The 20079-nt window shown below is 45.7% G+C and overlaps 1 long non-coding RNA gene across 3 annotated transcripts in view; it reads left to right on the top strand.

Annotated features, from left to right (window-relative positions):
* Positions 1-9926: 9926 nt before the first annotated feature.
* Positions 9927-20079, top strand: part of LOC142245146 (uncharacterized) — a 166030-nt gene continuing 155877 nt past the window's right edge. For all 3 annotated transcript variants that reach the window (XR_012724735.1, XR_012724733.1, XR_012724734.1), the window contains exon 1: positions 9927-10029. This is a non-coding gene — a long non-coding RNA (uncharacterized LOC142245146). The remainder of the gene's footprint in view (positions 10030-20079) is intronic.

The following is a 20079-nucleotide window of genomic DNA, read 5'->3' as shown; positions in this document are numbered from 1 at the left end:
ACCGAATACAACCACATATAAGAGAGAAATACCGCCACACCATATTCAGAGCACATAGTGACTGAATATTACCACATACAAGGGAGAAATACCTCAACATTATGACCAGACCACATAAATGACCAAATAATACCACATACAACAGAGAAATACCACCACACTGTGACCAAACTACATATTACCACCACACAGTGCCCAAATAATACTACAATAATGATCATGAATAAAAACCACAATTGTAATAACTTTACAAGATGGAGGAGGAGGTGTGATGGTGCTTTGCTGGTTACACTGTTAGGAATTTATTCAAAATTGAAGGCATACTGCACCAGCATGGCTACCACAGCATCTTGCAGCGGCATGCTATTCCATCCGGTTTGCGTTTAGTTGGACCATCATTTATTTTTCAACAGGACAATGACCCCAAACACACCTCCAGGCTGTGTAAGGGCTATTTGAGTAAGAAGGAGAATGATGGGGTGGGGCCACCAAGTGCTAAGCATCTCTGGGAACTCCTTCAAGACTGTTGGAAGACCATTTCTGGTGACTACCTCTTGAAGCTGATCAAGAGAATGCCAAGAGTGTGCAAAGCAGTAATCAAAGCAAAAGGTGGCTACTTTGAAGAACCTAGACTATAAGACATATTTTCAGTTGTTTCACACTTTTTTGTTAAGTATTTCATTCCACATGTGTTAATTCATAGTTTTGATGCCTTCAATGTGAATCTACAATTTTCAGAGTCATGAAAATAAAGAAAACTCTTTGAATGAGGTGTATCTAAACTTTTGGTCTGTACTGTACATAATAGTAATGTCATATAAAAAAAACTTGGGGATAGAAACATTCCAGGGAAATAGTGAGCACAATAAATGGATATTGGGAGAGGGCAGAATGATATCTAGAATGAAAAGCCTTAAGGCCCCGTCACACTAAGCAACATCGCTAGCAACATCGCTGCTAACGAACAACTTTTGTGACGTTGCTAGCAATGTTGCTGTGTGTGACATCCAGCAACAACCTGGCCCCTGCTGTGAGGTCGTTGGTTGTTGCTGAATGTCCTGGGCCATTTTTTAGTTGTTGCTGTCCCGCTGTGAAGCACAGATCGCTGTGTGTGACAGCAAGACAGCAACAACTAAATGTGCAGGCAGCAGGAGCCGGCTTCTGCAGAGGCTGGTAACCAATGTAAACATCGGGTAACCAAGAAGCCCTGTCCTTTGTTACCCGATATTTACCTTTGATACCAGCCTCCGCCGCTCTCACTGTCAGTGCCGGCTCCTGCTCTGTGCACATGTAGCTGCAGGACACATCGGGTTAATTAACCCGATGTGTGCTGTAACTAGGAGAGCAAGGAGCCAGCACTGAGCATTGTGCGCTGCTCCCTGCTCTGTGCACATGTAGCTGCAGCACACATCGGGTAATTAACCCGATGTGTGCTGTAACTAGGAGAGCAAGGAGCCAGCGCTCAGTGTGCGCTGCTCCCTGCTCTCTGCACATGTAGCTGCGTGCGCTGGTAACCAAGGTAAATATCGGGTTGGTTACCCGATATTTACCTTAGTTACCAAGCGCAGCATCTTCCACGCGGCGCTGGGGGCTGGTCACTGGTTGCTGGTGAGCTCACCAGCAACTCGTGTAGCCACACTCCAGCGATCCCTGCCAGGTCAGGTTGCTGGTGGGATCGCTGGAGCGTCGCTTCGTGTGACATCTCACCAGCAACCTCCTAGCAACTTACCAGCGATCCCTATCGTTGTTGGGATCGCTGGTAAGTTGCTTAGTGTGACTGGACCTTTACAGTTTAGTATACACAGGATATGTTAAGATACAAAATAATGATTAATCAATGACTGAGAAATCAATAAAGAAATTCATAAGTGTAAGTGCATAGTTCTACCAGTTTACCCATATAAAATAAAGTGACAAAGTGAAGTGATCAATCAAAAGCTTTAAATAAATGAAGAAATTTAACTAAAAGTCCAGGTGCATGATTATATCCTTTATATGTATACAGAACAAAATTGTCACACATTTAGTGTATTGTCATAGCAAACAATAATTAGCAAAATGAAACACCTAATATTCCCCAGATTGGTGGGATTGTGACCCCTGTCGAACAGCTGTTCCCAGCGCCGGCTGCAGCTAGATAGATGTGTTTAGGTGTGGAACATCACAGCTTTGTCATCTGCACAGTGGCCACAGGGGGGTGCTACTGATCCATCCCCATTCATTTCAGTAGGGGCGGATGTTCAGTACCCGGCCATGGTCATTATACAGTTGACGGTGCCGTGCAGCTATCTAAGCACATCTGTCCAGCTGATGGGGGGTGTGGTGATTTGGTGCACCCCCACAGAGCTGATATTGATGTCTTAAGGATAGATCATCAACATAAATTTACAGGACAAGCCCTTTAAAACCAGACACTGTGACATATTGTACAGTATTTTTTCCCCAATACTTTTTATTTTTCTGATTGCAGATGTCTATTGTTTTTTCTATACATGAATATTTCGGCAGAGCATCAACATTCAGAGATGCTTTACAGCAGTATTATTGGACTATAAGAAATTGGGGACTGATAAGATACAGTCTTAGCAGCTTGCACCTGTTCCCACTTGCTTTATTTTGTTCGGCAGTGCTGGTCAGTTTTTTGTAGTATACTATTGGAGGTAATTGGTTCAAATATTTTTATTGTTTTTTTTATTTAAAAACAACTAAAGAAAGGTAGAGGGAAAAAGATAGAATAATAAGAAAAAGAATAACTAATAAGTAGGTAAGGGAGAGAAAAGAAAAGCATACAAAGTATATTCCAAAACATCGCTATATCCTATAGTAATAGTAACTTAGACAGTAATAAATGTTATATTTTAAAAGAAAAAGGTTAGTGAAAACGGAAGAATCGTTTTTCTTTAGATTGCTTATGTACCCTTGTGAGGGTCAAGATATTCCATGTTGACCCATGGGGTAAAAAGTTTGGTTTTTTTTTAGTTCCAGTTTTCTTGACGAGGGTTCAGTTTTTAACACCTCCTTTAACCTCTTCACCCCAGGGCGATTTTCCGTATTTCATTTTCATTTTTTCCTCCCCTTCTTCCTAGAGTCATAACTTTTTTATTTTTCCTTCAATATAGCCATATGAAGGCTTATTTTTTTGCAGGACGAGTTATACATTTGAATGACACCATTTATTTTACCATATAGTGTAGTGGAAAATGGGAAAAAATTCCAAATGTGGAGAAATAGTGAAAAAATTGAAATTCCACAATGGTTTGGGGATATTTTTATTCACAATGTTCACTATATGATAAAGCTGACCTGTCATTATGAAGCCTTAGGTGGGTACAAGTTTATAGATACCAAACATGTATATTTTTACTTTTCTCTAAGTGGTGAAACATAATTCAGAAGTTTGTCCCAAAAAAGAATAGCCATTTTCCGAGATCCGTAGCATTCTCATTTTTAAGGGTCTGGGGCTCATTGACGCTTTTTTTTGTGTCTTGAGTTGATGTTTTTAATTATTCCATTTTTGTGTAGATGCGCTGTTTGATCGCCTGTTGCAATAACCAAAAAACTTAATTTTTGTGTTTGGAATTTTTTTCTCTCCATGTTTTTTCTCACTGTGTACCTATCAGATGAATTGATTTTATATTTTGATAGACCGGGCATTTCTGAATGTGGCGATACCAAATATGTGTTTTTAATTTTTTTAGTTGTTTTATCCACAACCACTTTTGGCATTAAAATGGTATTCCCATATCCAATATCCTATCCTAAAATGTAGTAAGTGTAATAATATTTATATTAGCAAATACCTCCAATTAAAAATGCAGTATGGTTCTTCTGATTCACTGTGTTGCTTACCTCATGTGCAGGGCATTGCAGGACCTTAGGTATCCATGGTTATGACCACGAATATAGTCACAGTTAGTTAGTTGCTCATGGTTATAACCATGGATAACTAAGATCCTGCAATGCCCTGCACATGAGGTAAGCGACATGGTGAATAAGAACAATATTACAGTTCTAATTGGAGGTATTTGCTAAAATTATTATTATTATTATTACACCGTCTACATATTGGGATAGGATCTTGGATATGGGAATACCCCTTTAATGCCAAAAGTGGTCGTGGGTCCGGATGGGCCTTTCATGTGACTGGGTTCGGGACAACGGCTCCCTCCGTCCCCCCAGTAGCTATGCTACAATTATCACTTTCCCAGTGAACTATCCATAACCTATAGTTTCTCAAAACATCGCATATGAGATAATAAAATATTAGATCAAATATTAAACCTTGAGAAATCTTAACCCTTCTATATTACATGTTACAATAGCCCCTTAGTAGCATGTATTACCAGTAACAGCAAGTCAGCAGACCTAATTCTGCTTAATAGTAACCTTAAAAAGATAATATAAAATAATGAAAAAATAATAAAAAGCAAAAATAAGTGCAGCTGGTTGGTTCTGTTCTTCACAACAGTCAAGGTCCCTCTTATCGCCCAATGGGAAAATGATTAACCCAACCCTATTGTGCATGTGCACACAATGTCTTTTAGACCCTAGCATATCCATTTTGTTTTTCAAGCAAAATACCCTTCAGGATGATGTTGGCATTTCTTCATATTTCACAAATGTCTTTTTTAGTGTATTTACTGTTGTACGTTGCAGTTCCTTTGCTGTCGCAGATTTTTTTTTCCTACTTGGAGACCATTCTGCAGGAGACTAAGCAAAAGTCTCCTGCAGAATGGTTAGGACTTTAACTCTTTCCCTGTTAAGCCCGCTTTACACACTACAATATATCTTACGATGTGTCGGCGGGGTCACGTGACGCACATCCGGCATCGTAAGGTGCATTGTAGTGTGTAACAGCTACATGCGATTGCGAATGAACGGTAAAATATTCATCGCACGCACGTCGTTCATTCCTCATGAATTGTACGTCAGATTGTTCATCGTACCCGGGGTAGCACACATCGCAGTGTATGACACCCCGGTAACGATGAACAGATCTTACCTGTCCAGGAAGTGGACGTTCGCCGCCCACATCGAGGTCGTATGGACGGGTAAGTACATGTGACGGGGGTTAATCATTTGTGCGGCACATTCGACAATATTGAACGTGCCGCACATACGATGGGGGCGGTTATGATCGCATACGATCGTATGCAGAATCGTAACATGTAAAGCATGCTTTAGCAAACCATAAAGGTGTTAAAAGCATCTAAAAAAAACTGAATGTATGCACACCAAATCACTTTTAGGGTAAGTTCACACAGTGCGTTTTTCGCGGCGTTTTTGCGCAGTTTTCGGGTGCCTTTTTGCTCAGAAAACTGCATGACTTTGCTTCCCCAGCAAAGTCTATGAGTTTTCATTTTTGCTGTCTGCACACAGCGTTTTTGCGCGTTTTTCGGGTGCGTTTTTGGCCTCAAAACTGCATGACTTTGCTTCCCCAGCAAAGTCTATGAGTTTTCATTTTTGCTGTCCCCACACAGCGTTTTTTTTCAGCTGCGTTTTTGTGGTGACCACAAAAACGCAGCATGTCAATTATTCCCGCGTTTTTCACTGCGCTTTTCATCCATTGAGTGCAATGGGATGTTGAAAGACGCAATGAGAAATGCAAATAGCTGCGTTTTGGTGCGTTTCTAAGACCAAAAACGCAGCTATAAACGCAGGAGGTGGGTAGTAAAGTGACGTGTACAGGAAGAGGATTCCTTCTGTCAGTAAACACAGAAGCGTGAATCCTCCCGGTACCGTCACCGCCGCTTCCACCTCCGGTCCTGTGCATGTCAGCTGCCGTGCGGCGTCATGTACGGGCGGGAGGTGGAAGCGGCTGTGAAAACAAAAGTGAACAGTAGAAAAAAAAAAAAGTTATACTCACCTGTCTGCAGCCTCCCGGTGCCATGCCCGCCGGTTTGTGCAGTCTCCCCGGGTACGTATGCCTGCAGGATGCAGGACCTGGCGATGGATCACTTGATGCAGTCACCTGACGCATCAGCTGATCGTAGGTGTCGGGCTGACGCCGGCGCCCAGCCGGTTATCAGCGGATGCGTCAGGAGACTTCATCCCTGATTACTGGCAGCTGCTGCAGCGATCGGACAGGATCAGACTCCCGCCCCATCGCTCCAGGAGCTGCCGGTAATCACATAAGTGAGTATTTTTTTTGCACCGATTTATCAGCTGATTGTATAATCGGCTTTTATACAATCAGCTGATGTGTGATGTGATTCAGCCCCTAGAACCTGACACATCATCTGATCGCTTTGCCTTCCAGCAAACCGATCAGATGATATTGGATCCGGATTGGACGGCGCTGGACCCTGGACCCAGGATTACTGCGGAGGGGGGTTCTTTATTTCAATAAAGATGGAGTCACTAATTGTGTTGTGTTTTATTTCTAATAAAAATATTTTTCTGTGTGTTGTGTTTTTTTTTTATCTTTCCTAGAAATTCATGGTGGCCATGTCTAATATTGGCGTGACACCATGAATTTCGGGCTTAGGGCCAGCTGATAATATACAGCTAGCCCTAACCCCATTATTACCCAGCGAGCCACCCGGCATCAGGGCAGCTGGAAGAGTTGGATACAGCACCAGAAGATGGCGCTTCTATAAAAGCGCCATTTTCTGGGGTGGCTGCGGGACTGCAATTCACAGCGGGGGTGCTCAGAAAGCATGGGCACCCTGCACTGTGGATTCCAATCCCCAGCTGCCTAGTTGTACCCGGCTGGACTCAAAAATTGGGCGAAGCTCACGTCATTTTTTTTTTTTAAATTATTTCATGAAATTCATGAATTAATTAAAAAAAAAGGGCTTCCCTATATTTTTGGTTCCCAGCCGGGTACAAATAGGCAGCTGGGGGTTGGGGGCAGCCCGTACCTGCCTGCTGTACCCGGCTAGCATACAAAAATATGGCGAAGCCCACGTCATTTGTTTTGTTGGGGGGGGGGGCAAAGAAATCCTGCATACAGTCCTGGAAGGAGGATGCTGAGCCTTGTAGTTCGACAGCTGCTATCTGCTCTCCTGCATACACTATTGGATGGAGGATGCTGAGCCTTGTAGTTCGACAGCTGCTGTCTGCTCTCCTGCATACACTATTGGATGGAGGATGCTGAGCCTTGTAGGTCTGCTCCCCCTGACTCTCCCTCAAGCATACAGTCCTGGATGGAGCATGCTGAGCCTTGTAGTTCTGCAGCTGCTGTCTGCTCTCCTGCATACACTATTGGATGGAGTATGCTGAGCCTTGTAGTTCTGCAGCTGTCTGCTCTTCTGCATACACTAGTGGAGAATGAAGAACACATTGAAGAAGGAAATGACATCAGACCTTTTTTTTTGTTCACTGATAAAAAAACGCATAAAGACGCAGTGAGCAAAAACGCAGCAAAAAAACGCACCAAATCGCGGTAAAATGCGTGCGTTTTTTGCCGCGTTTTTTTTACGCGGGTGCGTTTTTGTTGCAAAAAAACGCACAAAAACGCAGCGTCAAAAAAACGCAGTGTGTGAACCTAGCCTTACATTGCAATGCTTATGTTCCCTGTAAGGGCTTTTTCAGACGCATTACAGGACATACCCACCTGAAAAAGACATTGTGTACACATACTCCAGCAGAGACAACTCATTGACTTCAAGTTTATCTGGTATGCTCTGTGATGTGTGCAGAAATCATTGTGTAGGGAGGAGGAGTAAATCAGCTGTGACCATTATGTATTGTAATTAGTGGATCCTGTGTTATCAATTTACAGCATTTACCTTTCATTGTAATCCTGCCTCTGATGATAATTATATGAGTACTGAAAAGTGATCTCTACAGAACAAGAATTGTCAGACTATTGAGAAGTTCAGTCATAAAACCATCATTGAAAACTAAAAATAATCATTAAAAATGTGTATTTAGCATAAATCCCTGGTCTGATGACACATACTCTTTTAAAGGGAACCTGTCACTATGAAAATACCATCCAATCGAGGGAACTATGTCATGTAACAGAGGAGGAAGAGCTGAGTAGATTGATGCATACTATGTTTTGTGAGAAAATATTCAGTATAACAAGTGATTTAGTAATTGAATACTCTGCTCATTCTGGAATATTCAGTCCATTGGGCGGTCCTAAGAATGACTGACAGCAACTTTGTGTAAATGTGGCACCTCAGTGGTCCGGTTGGCATAATAACATTGCCCTCCTCACAGGGGTTGATGCTATGTCTGGAAGCAAGGGGGGGGGTCTCCCATGCTAGGTACACCAGCACTCATAACACACAGAACAAGTCAGGAGTAGAGAGAAGACGGTCTCTGGGAAGGGAGCTGCACAAAAGCTTCCTCAGGACCGAGTGCAGAGAACAGGGCAACGGAGCCCTAGGCTGCGTGGGTACTAAAGTCCCACCAGCAGAATCCGGAGGGCAGAAGATTGCAAGTCTCCTAGCCCACAGAGTGCCCGGGGCACAGCAGCATAATAGAGCCAGGAGCTGTGACAAAAGAGCGGCACTAGTAAATGACTCGCGCTGCCTGCCATATGAGTGAGAACCAGAACCTACACAAGGAAGAGGGTCTCAGCACAGCTTCAAGTCGCAGGGACCCCCACATCACAGCGCAATCAGAAAGGCCTCTGAACCCACCTGGCTAGGTGGATCCCCTCAGTTGCTTCCAGGGTGACCGGACCTCCGTTACCTACTGGACCAGTCTCCCGGGCCTGTACCATCAACTACCAAGTAAAAGGTAAAGGAAACTACGTCTCTTGTGTTGTAGACTTATTACCGGCGTCCTCAGTCCTGCACCCCAACATTAAGTCCCTCCATCAATTACAAAGTCTACTACTCTCAACAGCCCTGGGGCCCAGCTCTACCTTGTGGAGAGTTATACCAAGCAAGCTGTGTCACCATCTGCCCCAGTGGTCCAAATCTCGCAGCGCCGGCTATCTCTGGCCAAGTACCACAGGTGGTGTCACTATTATCCCCACTATTATCCCTTTCAAACTACACCGCCGGGGTCACGGAACCGGGCCTTGCCACCGTGACATTCCTCCCCTCAGACAAGGAGCCGCCCGGGAATGAGTGCCCCACCGCCCTGGTGCGGACGTGTCATAAGTGTGCATACAGAGATAACTGTCAGTCACTGATAGGATTGCCCACTGGACCGAAAATCCCCGAAAGAGCAGGGGATTAAATGATTAAAACATGATTTATACTTAATCTTTTCTCACAAAACTATATATCATCTGCTGAGCTCTATAAGGCTATGTGCGCACGTGTGCGTAATTCATGCAGTTACGCTGCGCTCTGCAGCACAGCGTAACTGCATGCATCCTGCGTCCCCTGCACAATCTATGGAGATTGTGCAGGGGCCGTGCGTACGTGGCGTCTTAGAGCGCAGCGCTTCGGCTGCTGCCCGGAGCGCGCGTTCTAAGAAGTGACATGTCACTTCTTCCGTGCGCTTTGCTGGCAGCCCCTGCTCTGTCTATGGCAGGAGCTGCATGCAGAGCGCACGTTCTCTGCCGGCACCATGCGCTTCAGAACGGAGCTTTTCAGCTGCGCTCTGAAGCGCACCTTTTAGGTGCGGTGCAGAGCGCACACGTGCGCACATAGCCTTACATGGTGCCTGCAGATTGGACTGTATTTTCATGGTGACAGGTTCCCTTTAACCCTAGAACGCATACCTGGGGCCTCGTAGGCCTGCTAAGTTACTTGTTTTCTTTTTTTCTGCAAGATTACTTGTTAACTTAATGTTTTGAAATATTCACATCTCAAATAAACTTGGAAAAGTATTTCTATTTGAGTTACTCCATGGTATTTGCACACAGGCCTAAAAGGCCCCAGATATGTGAAAGTGTAGATTTCTATGGTTGTGCGTTCTAGGGTTAAACATCTGGGATGTATTAGTATAGTTCGCTGCTTACTCTGATGAGTCACTCTGTACTACAGCGGAAAACTCTTTTAGAATGGTATTTCCTCCCCATTCTCTGGGAGTTGGAGTACGACCATTTACAAGTTCATTTATGCAGAACAGCTACGCAGCATGAATCTGAAGAAGGAAAAGTCTTTGTAAGACCTGGTAAGTGTTGTTCCTGTACTGGAACCTATTCTCTATTCAATGTACAAAAGGTTTTCCTAAAATGTAACATATCTGGTGTGTAGAAGCACGGTACATTTTAAATGATAGCAGCAAATCATAACTTCTTTACAAAACGTGATCAAAGTGGCTTATTCTCTAGCCTTATTTTTGATCATTTAGATATTTCTTTAGATGACTATAGTAGTTCATGGCTGCCGGACAAGATCAGACAGCTCCGACTAATTGCTCAATACAATGCAGCTGCGGTGCTCGGAACTACAGGCCGATTTCTGGATCCATGGATAAGGTAAGAAAAGATTTGTATCCGGCATCTGCACATAAAAATCACACCTTTTATTGAATCAGTTTAAAACATGGTAAAATCAAGCATAGACAGACCAGTGATTTTTATTTGCGGATGCCGCATACAAATCTTTTTTGCCTTGCCGGACAAGAGCCCTGCAAGTGCCTTCAACCTACCGGAATCCCATTCTGATTTGTAGGCCGACAGTGACGTCATCATTGCTGCTTACACAAGTGAGATGTCACCCCAAGCCTGTTATGCCCCGTCACACAGAGATAAATGTTTGGCAGATCTGTGGTTGCAGTGAAATCATGGACATATTGTTCCATTTGTACACAGCCACAAACCTGGCACTGATTGTCCACAACTTCACTGCAATCACAGATCTGCCAAAGATTTATCTCTGTGTGTGACAGGGCCTTTAGTCAGTTGAGGCACCACAAATTCAAGCAGATAGGAGACAGTTTTGAGGGCCCCTCCATGGTCCTGTGAATCAATTCACTCATCTCTAGCTTTTTTATTTAACCTTGTATCTATTTTCTTTTTCTAGAATTTTTCATGTAGATTTTAGTGAATATGTTTTAGTGATTACATATGTAAATGAAGGAGCTTTGTTGCATCCTTGGCATGGCCAAAAGCATGGTGCACTTTTCCATTACTTCAATTACGTTACCCGGCCCCTCCATCCATGGTGATTGATATTGCTCACCTTGGAGCGCTGCTTGATCTAAGGCCTCTTTCACACATCAGTTTTTTGCCATCAGTCGCAATCCGTCATTTTGTGAAAAAAACGGATCCAGCGCTGGATCCGCTTTTTTCTCATTTACTTGTATTAGCGACAGATTGCGGCGGATGGCCTCACGTTTCATCCAACGTGTGATTGATCCGTCGAAAAATGTTTCTCTCACTCCCTCGCCCTCTACCTCTCCCCCTCTCTCCCTCTCCCTTCTGTAATAGCGTGTAGTGGCTGCTCGATGCCCACAGGATCACAGAGCAGTGTGCAGCCGCTATACACAGCAGGCACTAAACTGGAAAGACAAAGTAGCGCAAATAGGGTCTTCACTAGAAAGGAGCGATGTTCGATTCGAACCGTTCGCCAATTTCAAATTCGAGTGATTTTGGGCAGTGTTCGAGTCGTTCGACGAACTCAAACGATTTGCTTCAAGTTCGGCCATTCGAGTTACCGTTCGATAATGGTTCGATCACCAAAAGCGTGGCTTTTCACAGTAAGGCTATGTGCGCACGCTGTGTATTTGCATGCGTCCTACGTCCCCAGCACAATCCCTCTTTCCTACTCACCGATCAACTGCACGGCTGTCACGAGGCTCCGGCGGCTTTTCCTCTTTTGAAAATGGCTGCTGCTCATTATTCAATCTGGTATTCCCTGCTTTCCTCGCCCACCAGCGCCCATGATTGGTTGCAGTCAGATACACCCCCACGCTGAGTGACAGCTGTCTCACTGCAACCAATCACAGCCGCCGGCAGGCAGACCTATATCGTGCAGTAAAATAAATAAATGAAAAAAAAAAAAAAAACCTGCGGTCCCCCCAATTTTGATACCAGCCAAGATAAAGCCACACGGCTGGAGGCTGGTATACTCAGGATGGGGAGCGCCACGATATGGGGAGCCCAGAATTGCCGCATCCATTAGATGCAACAGTCTCGGGACTCTACTCGGCTCATCCCGAATTGCCCTGGTGCGGTGGCAATTGGGTTAATAAGTCTTAGGTTAATCATGACAGGCGTCTACCCGAGATACCTTCCATGATTAACGTGTAAGTGAAAGTAAATAAACACACAACGAAAAATCCTTTAGTTGGAATAAAAGACAAAAAAACCCTCATTTACCTCTTTATTAATCCCCAAACAACAATCCAGGTCCGAAGTAATCCACACGATGCTTTCAGCTCTGCTACATGAAGCTGACAGGGAGCGCCATAGGACACGAGCGCTCTGTGTCAGCTCCATGCAGCAACTGAAGTGAGCCGCGCTGTCACCGGAGACTTCCTCTTTGTAGCTGAATAATCCACTTCTGGATTCTCTACTGCAATACAGAGGTCAAGATTACCAAATCTTCCTATGCTATTCATTACAGGCAGTGGCTCAATGGGTAGAGCTGCTGCCTAAGGAGAATTAGTGCACGAGTTCAAGTCCCGGCCGTCCAGGTAAAGAATTTAATTTTAATTTATTTATAATTTGAAATTATAATTATTATTTATTTATAATTATAATTTAATTTAATTATGCACTGAGGGAAGCAGCCGGACATCAGCTGTGAGCCGCGGGACACACCTCTAAAATCGGAGCAGTAAACGGAATGAGGCTGCTTTCTCTTTTTCTCTCTTTTTCTCTCTCTCTTTTTCTCTCTTTCTCTCTTTCTCTCTCTCTAGGCAGCTGGGGGTTGGGGGCAGCCCGTAGCTGCCTGCTGTACCTGGCTAGCATACAAAAACATGGCGAAGCCCACGTCATTTTTTTGGGGGGCAAAAAACTCCTGCATACAGTCCTGGATGGAGTATGCTGAGCCTTGTAGTTCTGCAGCTGCTGTCTGCTGTCTGTCTGTATGGAGGAGAGCAGACAGCAGCTGCAGAACTACAAGGCTCAGCATCCTCCATCCAGGAATGTATGCTGGAGGGAGAGGCAGGGGGAGAAGAACTGCAAGGCTTAGCATACTTCATCCACTAGTGTATGCAGGAGAGCAGACAGCAGATGCAGAACTACAAGGCTCAGCATGCTGCATCCAGGACTGTATGCTCAAGTGAGAGACGGGAGCAGAACTACAAGGCTCAGCATGCTCCATTCACTAGTGTATGCAGGAGAGCAGACAGCAGCTGCAGAACTACAAGGCTCAACATGCTCCATTCACTTGTGTATGCAGGAGAGCAGACAGCAGCTTCAGAACTACAAGGCTCAGCATACTCCATCCAGGACTGTATACAGGAGTTTTTTGCCCACCAAAAAAATGACGTGTGCTTCGCCATATTTTTGTATGCTAGCCAGGTACAGCAGGCAGGTACGGCTGCCCCCAACCCCCCCATCTGCCTATTTGTACCCGGCTGGGAACTAAAAAAATAGGGAAGCCCTTTTTTTAATTATTTCAGGAATTTCATGAAATAATTAAAAAAAACCGACATGGGCTTTGCCCCATTTTTGTGTCCAGCCAGGCACAACTAGGCAGCTGGGGATTGGAATCCGCAGCACAGGTTGGCCCGAGCTTTCTGGGCCCCTCTGCTGCGAATCGCAGTCCGCAGCCGCCCCAGAAAATGGCGCTTTCATAGAAGCGCCATCATGTGGCGCTGTATGCAACTCTTCCAGCAGTCCTGATGCCGGGTGGCTTGCTGGGTAATAAAGGGTTAATACTAGCTTTGTTTTACTAGCTAGTATTAAGCCAGAGATTCTTAATGTCAGGCAAGTTTGACCCGGCCATTAAGAATCTCCAATAAAGGGTTAAAAAAAAGACACCACACAGAGAAAAAATTTCTAGTAGATATGTGATTCCGGAGGGCCAACTGGGGGGATCCCCGCACATACTGGCCAACATTTATGCACCTAATGAAGGGCAGATACGCTTTCTTAAGAAAATACTCGATCTGATAGGCGGACTGGCACCGGCCTCTACGTTGTTGGGGGGAGACTTTAACATCCCTTTTTCGGAGGTGGCCGACAGACTCTCTGTGGGTGGACACCCTCCATCGGGTGCTTTGAAAAATTTGTCCCGGGACTTTCGTAGGCTCATTAGATCAGGGGCTTTATACGACGCTTGGAGAGTGGACCACCCGGGAGAGAAGGCCTTTTTCTTCTACTCGCATCCGCATCAGACGCACACCAGAATAGACTATTTTTTCATTGACTCACAGCTGCTGGGGCGTCTTGAGAGGGTGGAAATGGGATACATTACGTGGTCAGACCATTCCCCACTCATAATGGACTTCAAGAAAGATGGTCCTCGACCTAGGCCTCAGCATTGGCGCCTTAATGAATCTCTGATCAAAAATCCCGACACTAGGGCCTTTTTAAATAAGCAACTGGTCGAATTCTTTCAGTTGAACACGGGCACGGTCACGTCGCCGGCAACACTCTGGGAAGCTCACAAGGCAGTGATGAGGGGACTATGCATTAGAGAGGACGCCAGGGCTAAAAAGAATGCCACAAGCCAGCGGGACTCTATAACGGCCCATCTTAAGCTACAGGAGGGGAGACTGGCGGCTGCCCCATCACTGACTATTCTTAGGAGAGTCATCAGCCTTAGGGAAAAGTTGAGAGACTTGGCAATTGGCAGAGCAGAAAAATTGCTAACCTTTTCCAAACAAAGATACTATGAAAGGAGTAATAAGGCTCATACCTTACTCGCCAGGCAGCTTAAGGAGCGCGCTACATCCTCATGCCCTCAGGCTCTGTGCGACGAAAAGGGCACTATCCACTATCACCCCGCTTCAATAGCTGACATTTTTTTCAATTACTACAACAAGCTTTATAACCTTCCGGTTCCCCCGGGCATGGCTTCGCGCGGGGCTGGGGCACTTGGGGACTATTTTTCGGCCCTTGAGCTCCCTTCACTGCCTTGCGGAGCAGCCGCGGCTTTGAATGAAGAGATTACTACAGAGGAACTGGAGCAAGTTCTGGAAGCCCTGCCTGGCGGGAAGTCACCGGGCCCGGACGGCTTTACTTATTTTTATTACAAGGTGTTTGCGGCGGATCTCCTCCCACACATGGCCGCCTTGTTTAACTCTTTCCTTCAGGGTGACCCTATCCCTCCATCCATGCTACACTCCCATTTAATCCTCCTGCCCAAGCCACCCAGGGACCCATTGGACTGTGCTAATTATAGACCAATAGCCCTTTTGAACTCCGATTTGAAGATGTTCACCAAGCTCTTGGCGGCCAGGCTTAATCGATGGTTGCCCCAACTCGTGTATAAAGACCAGGTGGGTTTTGTCCCTTGCCGTCAGGGGGAAACAACACCAGGAAGGTCATAGACCTGGTGGATGTGGCAAATCGGACGAAGCAACAGGCGTTGGTGTTGAGTCTAGATGCAGAGAAGGCTTTTGACCGCCTTGCGTGGCCTTTTCTCTTCAAGACAATGGAGGTCTTTGGGATCTCGGGTGGCTTTATGCGGGCCTTGAAGTCCCTGTATAGCGCTCCTACGGCCTCTATCAAACTCCCCCTCCACATCTCTAAGCCTTTTCTCATCTCCAATGGCACCAGGCAGGGGTGCCCCCTGTCCCCCCTCCTTTTTGCGCTATGCATAGAGCCCCTCGCGGCCTCGGTCAGGAGCAACCCAGACATCTCGGGGGTCCTGGTCAGGAATAAACCGTTTAAAATCTCGCTTTTTGCCGACGATGTGCTCATTACACTTACTAACATCCATGTGTCCCTTCCAATTTTAATGTGCACCTTGGGTAGGTACGGGAGCCTTTCGGGGTATAAGATCAACTCTAGCAAAACGGAGGCAATGCCCTTGAATCTCGACCCGGTGGCCCTGGATTATCTGCGTTTGAATTTTAAGTTTCGTTGGAAGACAGATGCGGTCAAGTACCTGGGGGTTAACCTCACATCTACTTATGATTCCCTCTGTAACCTTAACTTCCCCCCCTTTTCCGAGAGCTGAGAACTCTTTTGAGCAAGTGGTTGCCCCTCCCTCTTTCGTGGATGGGGCGCATTGCGGCAGTTAAAATGAGCTTGCTCCCAAAATTATATTTCTTTGAAACCCTCCCAGTTAAGGTACCAATAAAGGAGCTGAAGTCCCTTCAGGCGGCTATCCTTAGATTTATTTGGTGTAACAAACGTCATAGGGTGGCCAGGGAGGTGTTGATGGCTCGGAGAAACAGGGGGGGGGCTTTCTGTCCCGGACATCCTAAAATACTATTGGGCAGCCCATCTTAGGAGGATCCCCTGTTGGGTGTCCCTTTGGGCATACAACAGGTGGACTGAGATTGAAAAACTTTGGCTGGCACCTATACATCCAAACGCGCTCCTGTGGCCCCCGGCCCGGTGTGATTCGCCCCCCTCCCCCCCCCCTCTTCTTGGACCGATGCAGTTCACTAGGGACCTCTGGGCATTTTGCATTAGAACATTTCCTTTGGCATCCCCCTGCTCCCCTCTGGTGTCCTTCATATACCAACCCTTGCTCCCAAGCAGTCTGGAGTCGGACATGGTGCACCCCTGGCTCAAGGCAGGTCTATTCAGATTTGCAGACATTATAGATGGAAGTACAATGCAGATCCATTCCTTTGAGTACCTTAGAGATAAATTCTCTCTCTCTAATCGAGAGTTTTTCCAATATCTGCAGATCAGAGGCTTGGCTGGCTCCTTGTTTGGCAGGGCAGGGGCCTCGATTCCCACAGATTTTGAGAAAATTTGCAGAAGGGGCTGTCGAGTTGATACTTTTGGGGTCGAAGGAGACCACTTCAGATATATTGGATGGATGCCAAATTGGTTGGTAAGGTTGCAACCGTATGCCACCTGACAGACACAATGATGAGTCTAGAGATGGCAGATACCATATACCACACCTCTTTATTATAGAGACCCATATTTATACAGACATATGGGTAGGCATATTTAACCAAAGTTCATTATGAGCTAATGCATCGTATGATCATGTTTTAATATTATTCCTGACATCTGCAATTTTAGTAATAGCTGATCAATATGTTTATTTCAGCAGAAAATTATGCTTTGCACGTAATTATCTTTATTACAGTAATATAATCATAGGTGTGCCTGGTACAAACTGGTATTTTGTGTTATCTTCACTGAGAGTCTACGGGTCATCGTGACCAATTAAACTGTGTTAAGCATATTGAATCTTTATTAAGCAGTATTTTGTATTAACTCCTGAAATGAGGGTCTTACTGCCTTATCAGGGCACTGATACTAAGGGGCTGATTTCGGAAATTTACATTTTGCTTTCTGAGTCACGGGAGGGGCCCGAGGGGTCTTTTCCATACATGCGGAAATGGGAGTCTCTATTGGGAAGGCGGATACTTCCTCAGGAATGGGCAGCAATCTGGGGAAACGCCGCCAAGACGTCAATATGCACACTATATAAGGAAAATATCTATAAAATTTTGCTATTTTGGTACCACACTCCAGATTTCCTTCATGGCATAGACCCCTCCATACCGGCTTGTTGCTGGAGATGCGGGGGAGGCAGGGGCACCATTCTGCACATATTCTGGTCCTGTCCAGGGATAGTCCCCTTCTGGGAGCGGGTTAGAGGGTTGATCCATAAAGTACTATATATAGAGGTTGATCTTGATCCCCTGATCTATGTTCTGGGTCTTGGGAAAGGGGGATTGGGAAAAACAGCCTCTAAGCTTTTGTCCCACATCCTTACGGCGGCCAGATGCTTAATTGCAAAGAATTGGAGGCAGCCAGGTACACCCTCACTCCAGAGCCTCAAGTATAGATTACTGGATGTTAGACGCATGGAACATCTCACGGCACTATTGCATGACACAGTTGACCGTTTCCAGGCCGTGTGGGCACCATGGGACTACTTTGCGGGACAGGAGGATCTGTGAGACTGAGGCCTATGGGTCCTATGGAAGGAGCATAGACTCTTGAAACCCTTCCCTCTTCCCTCCTATTTCTCCTCTCCGCTCCTAACCCTCCTCACCTGTCCTGTCATTGTTTGTCTAGGTTCGATAAGAATTGTGAATTTTATGTTTTATTTTATGTATGAAAAACGTAAATTGAAAATCTCAATAAAAATTCAAAGTTTAAAAAAAAACAAAACACCTCTTTTCAAACAATTTTACCCTTGCAGACCTGTGTAATTGGTATCACTGAAACAAGAACAACCCAAACTATAGAATTGTCACATTATTTATTCCCTACAATGAATGCCTTAAAAAAAATCAATAAAAAAAACATCAAAATGTTGCTTTTTCGTAATACAGACACATAAAAAGTGATCAGAGAGTCATGTATGTAAAAGTGAAAACAACAAACAGACCTTCAAAAAACAAGCCCTAATATAGCTTATTAGGCAACATAAAAAAGTTATAGCTCTCAGAATATAGCAATGGAAAAGAAAATTAATTTTTATAAAATATTGTTTTCAGTGTGTAAAAGTAGCAAACGGCTTACGTAGGTCATCAGTTAAATAAACATTACAGAAAAAGAAGCAAGAATTAAGGCCCAGTCACACTAAACAACTTACCAGCGATCCCAACAACGATACAACCCGATCGCTGGTAAGTTGCTAGGAGGTCGCTGGTGAGATGTCACACTAACGCTCCAGCGATCCCACCAGCATCCTGACCTGGCAGGGATCGCTGGTGCGTCGCTACACGGGTTGCTGGTGAGCTGTCAAACAGGCAGATCTCACCAGCAACCAGTGACCAGCCCCCAGCCAGCAGCGCTGCATAGAAGAGATGCTGCGCTTGGTAACTAAGGTAAATATCGGGTAACCAACCCGATATTTACCTTGGTTACCAGCGCACACCGCTTAGCGCTGGCTCCCTGCACACCTAGCCACAGTACACATCGGGTTAATTACCCGATGTGTACTCTGCTACGTGTGCAGGCAGCAGGAGCCGGCTTCTGCGGACGCTGGTAACCACGGTAAACATTGGGTAACCAAGAAGCCCTTACCTTGGTTACCCGATATTTACCTTCGTTACCAGCGTCCGCCGCTCTCACACTGCCAGTGCCAGTTCCCTGCTCCCTGCACTCCTAGCCACAGTACACACCGGCTCCTGCTCCCTGCACATTTAGTTGTTGCTCTGTCGCTGTCACACACAGCGATGTGTGCTTCACAGCGGGAGAGCAACAGCTAAAAAATGGCCCAGGACATTCAGCAACAACCAGCGACCTCACAGCAGGGGCCAGGTTGTTGCTGGATGTCACACACAGCAACATCGCTAGCAACATCGCTGCTACGTCACAAAAGTTGTTCCTTAGCAGCGATGTTGCTAGCGATGTTGCTTAGTGTGATGTGGCCTTTACCAACACAAGGTCAAATTATCAATGCACTAGCCGGATGCAGCTGGCCCCCATGATAAGAGTGGGGGCAGCACACATGCAAAATACTAATGAAACAACAACTCACAACATATCAATTCATGTAGGATATGGCTGTTAGTATTAGGCCTAAGCCACATGGCATGAAAATCCGTGTGAATGGAGTGCGATAAAAAAAAAAATCGCATTCCACTCTGACCAATATCAGCCTATGTGTCTGCACTCATAAGCGATTATTTTCTCAGCCCTAATCGGACCGATAAAACAATCGCAGCATGGTGCGATTGTAATGCGATCCTGTTTTCTCTCGCACCCATTCAAGTCAATGGGTCGAGAGAAAAATCGCACTGCACTCACAGTACACCGGTGTACATGAGTGCAGGGCGAGAATGGCAATAGCCAGCTACGGAGGAGAGAGGGAGATAAATCCCTCCCCTCCTCCGTGAAGGCCCGCCCCACAGCACCGGCCCTCCCCTCCTCAGAGCCGACCCTCCCCCCGCAGCTGAGGTCCGCTCGCACGATCGGACCTCAGTCGCTGGGAAACTCGCATGACACTTGGCTCTGCTGTACTGTCAGCGTGAGCCGAGTGTCATGCGTGGGTATCACAGTAATCCCCATGTGGCCCCAGCCTAAAACATACACACAGATAAGGCTTGTATAGGGTGCTAGTTACACAGAAACGTGTGATGCACTCTGCCCGGCTTACAGCCTATTGATGGTGCCCATACTATTAAATCAGGTGGGCTGCCCAGCACCATATAAGTGCACCCCACAGGACA

Source organism: Anomaloglossus baeobatrachus, chromosome 7 (genome assembly GCF_048569485.1).
Source record: "Anomaloglossus baeobatrachus isolate aAnoBae1 chromosome 7, aAnoBae1.hap1, whole genome shotgun sequence".
NCBI lineage: Eukaryota > Metazoa > Chordata > Amphibia > Anura > Aromobatidae > Anomaloglossus > Anomaloglossus baeobatrachus.
This window is presented reverse-complemented; position numbering and strand designations above follow the sequence as displayed.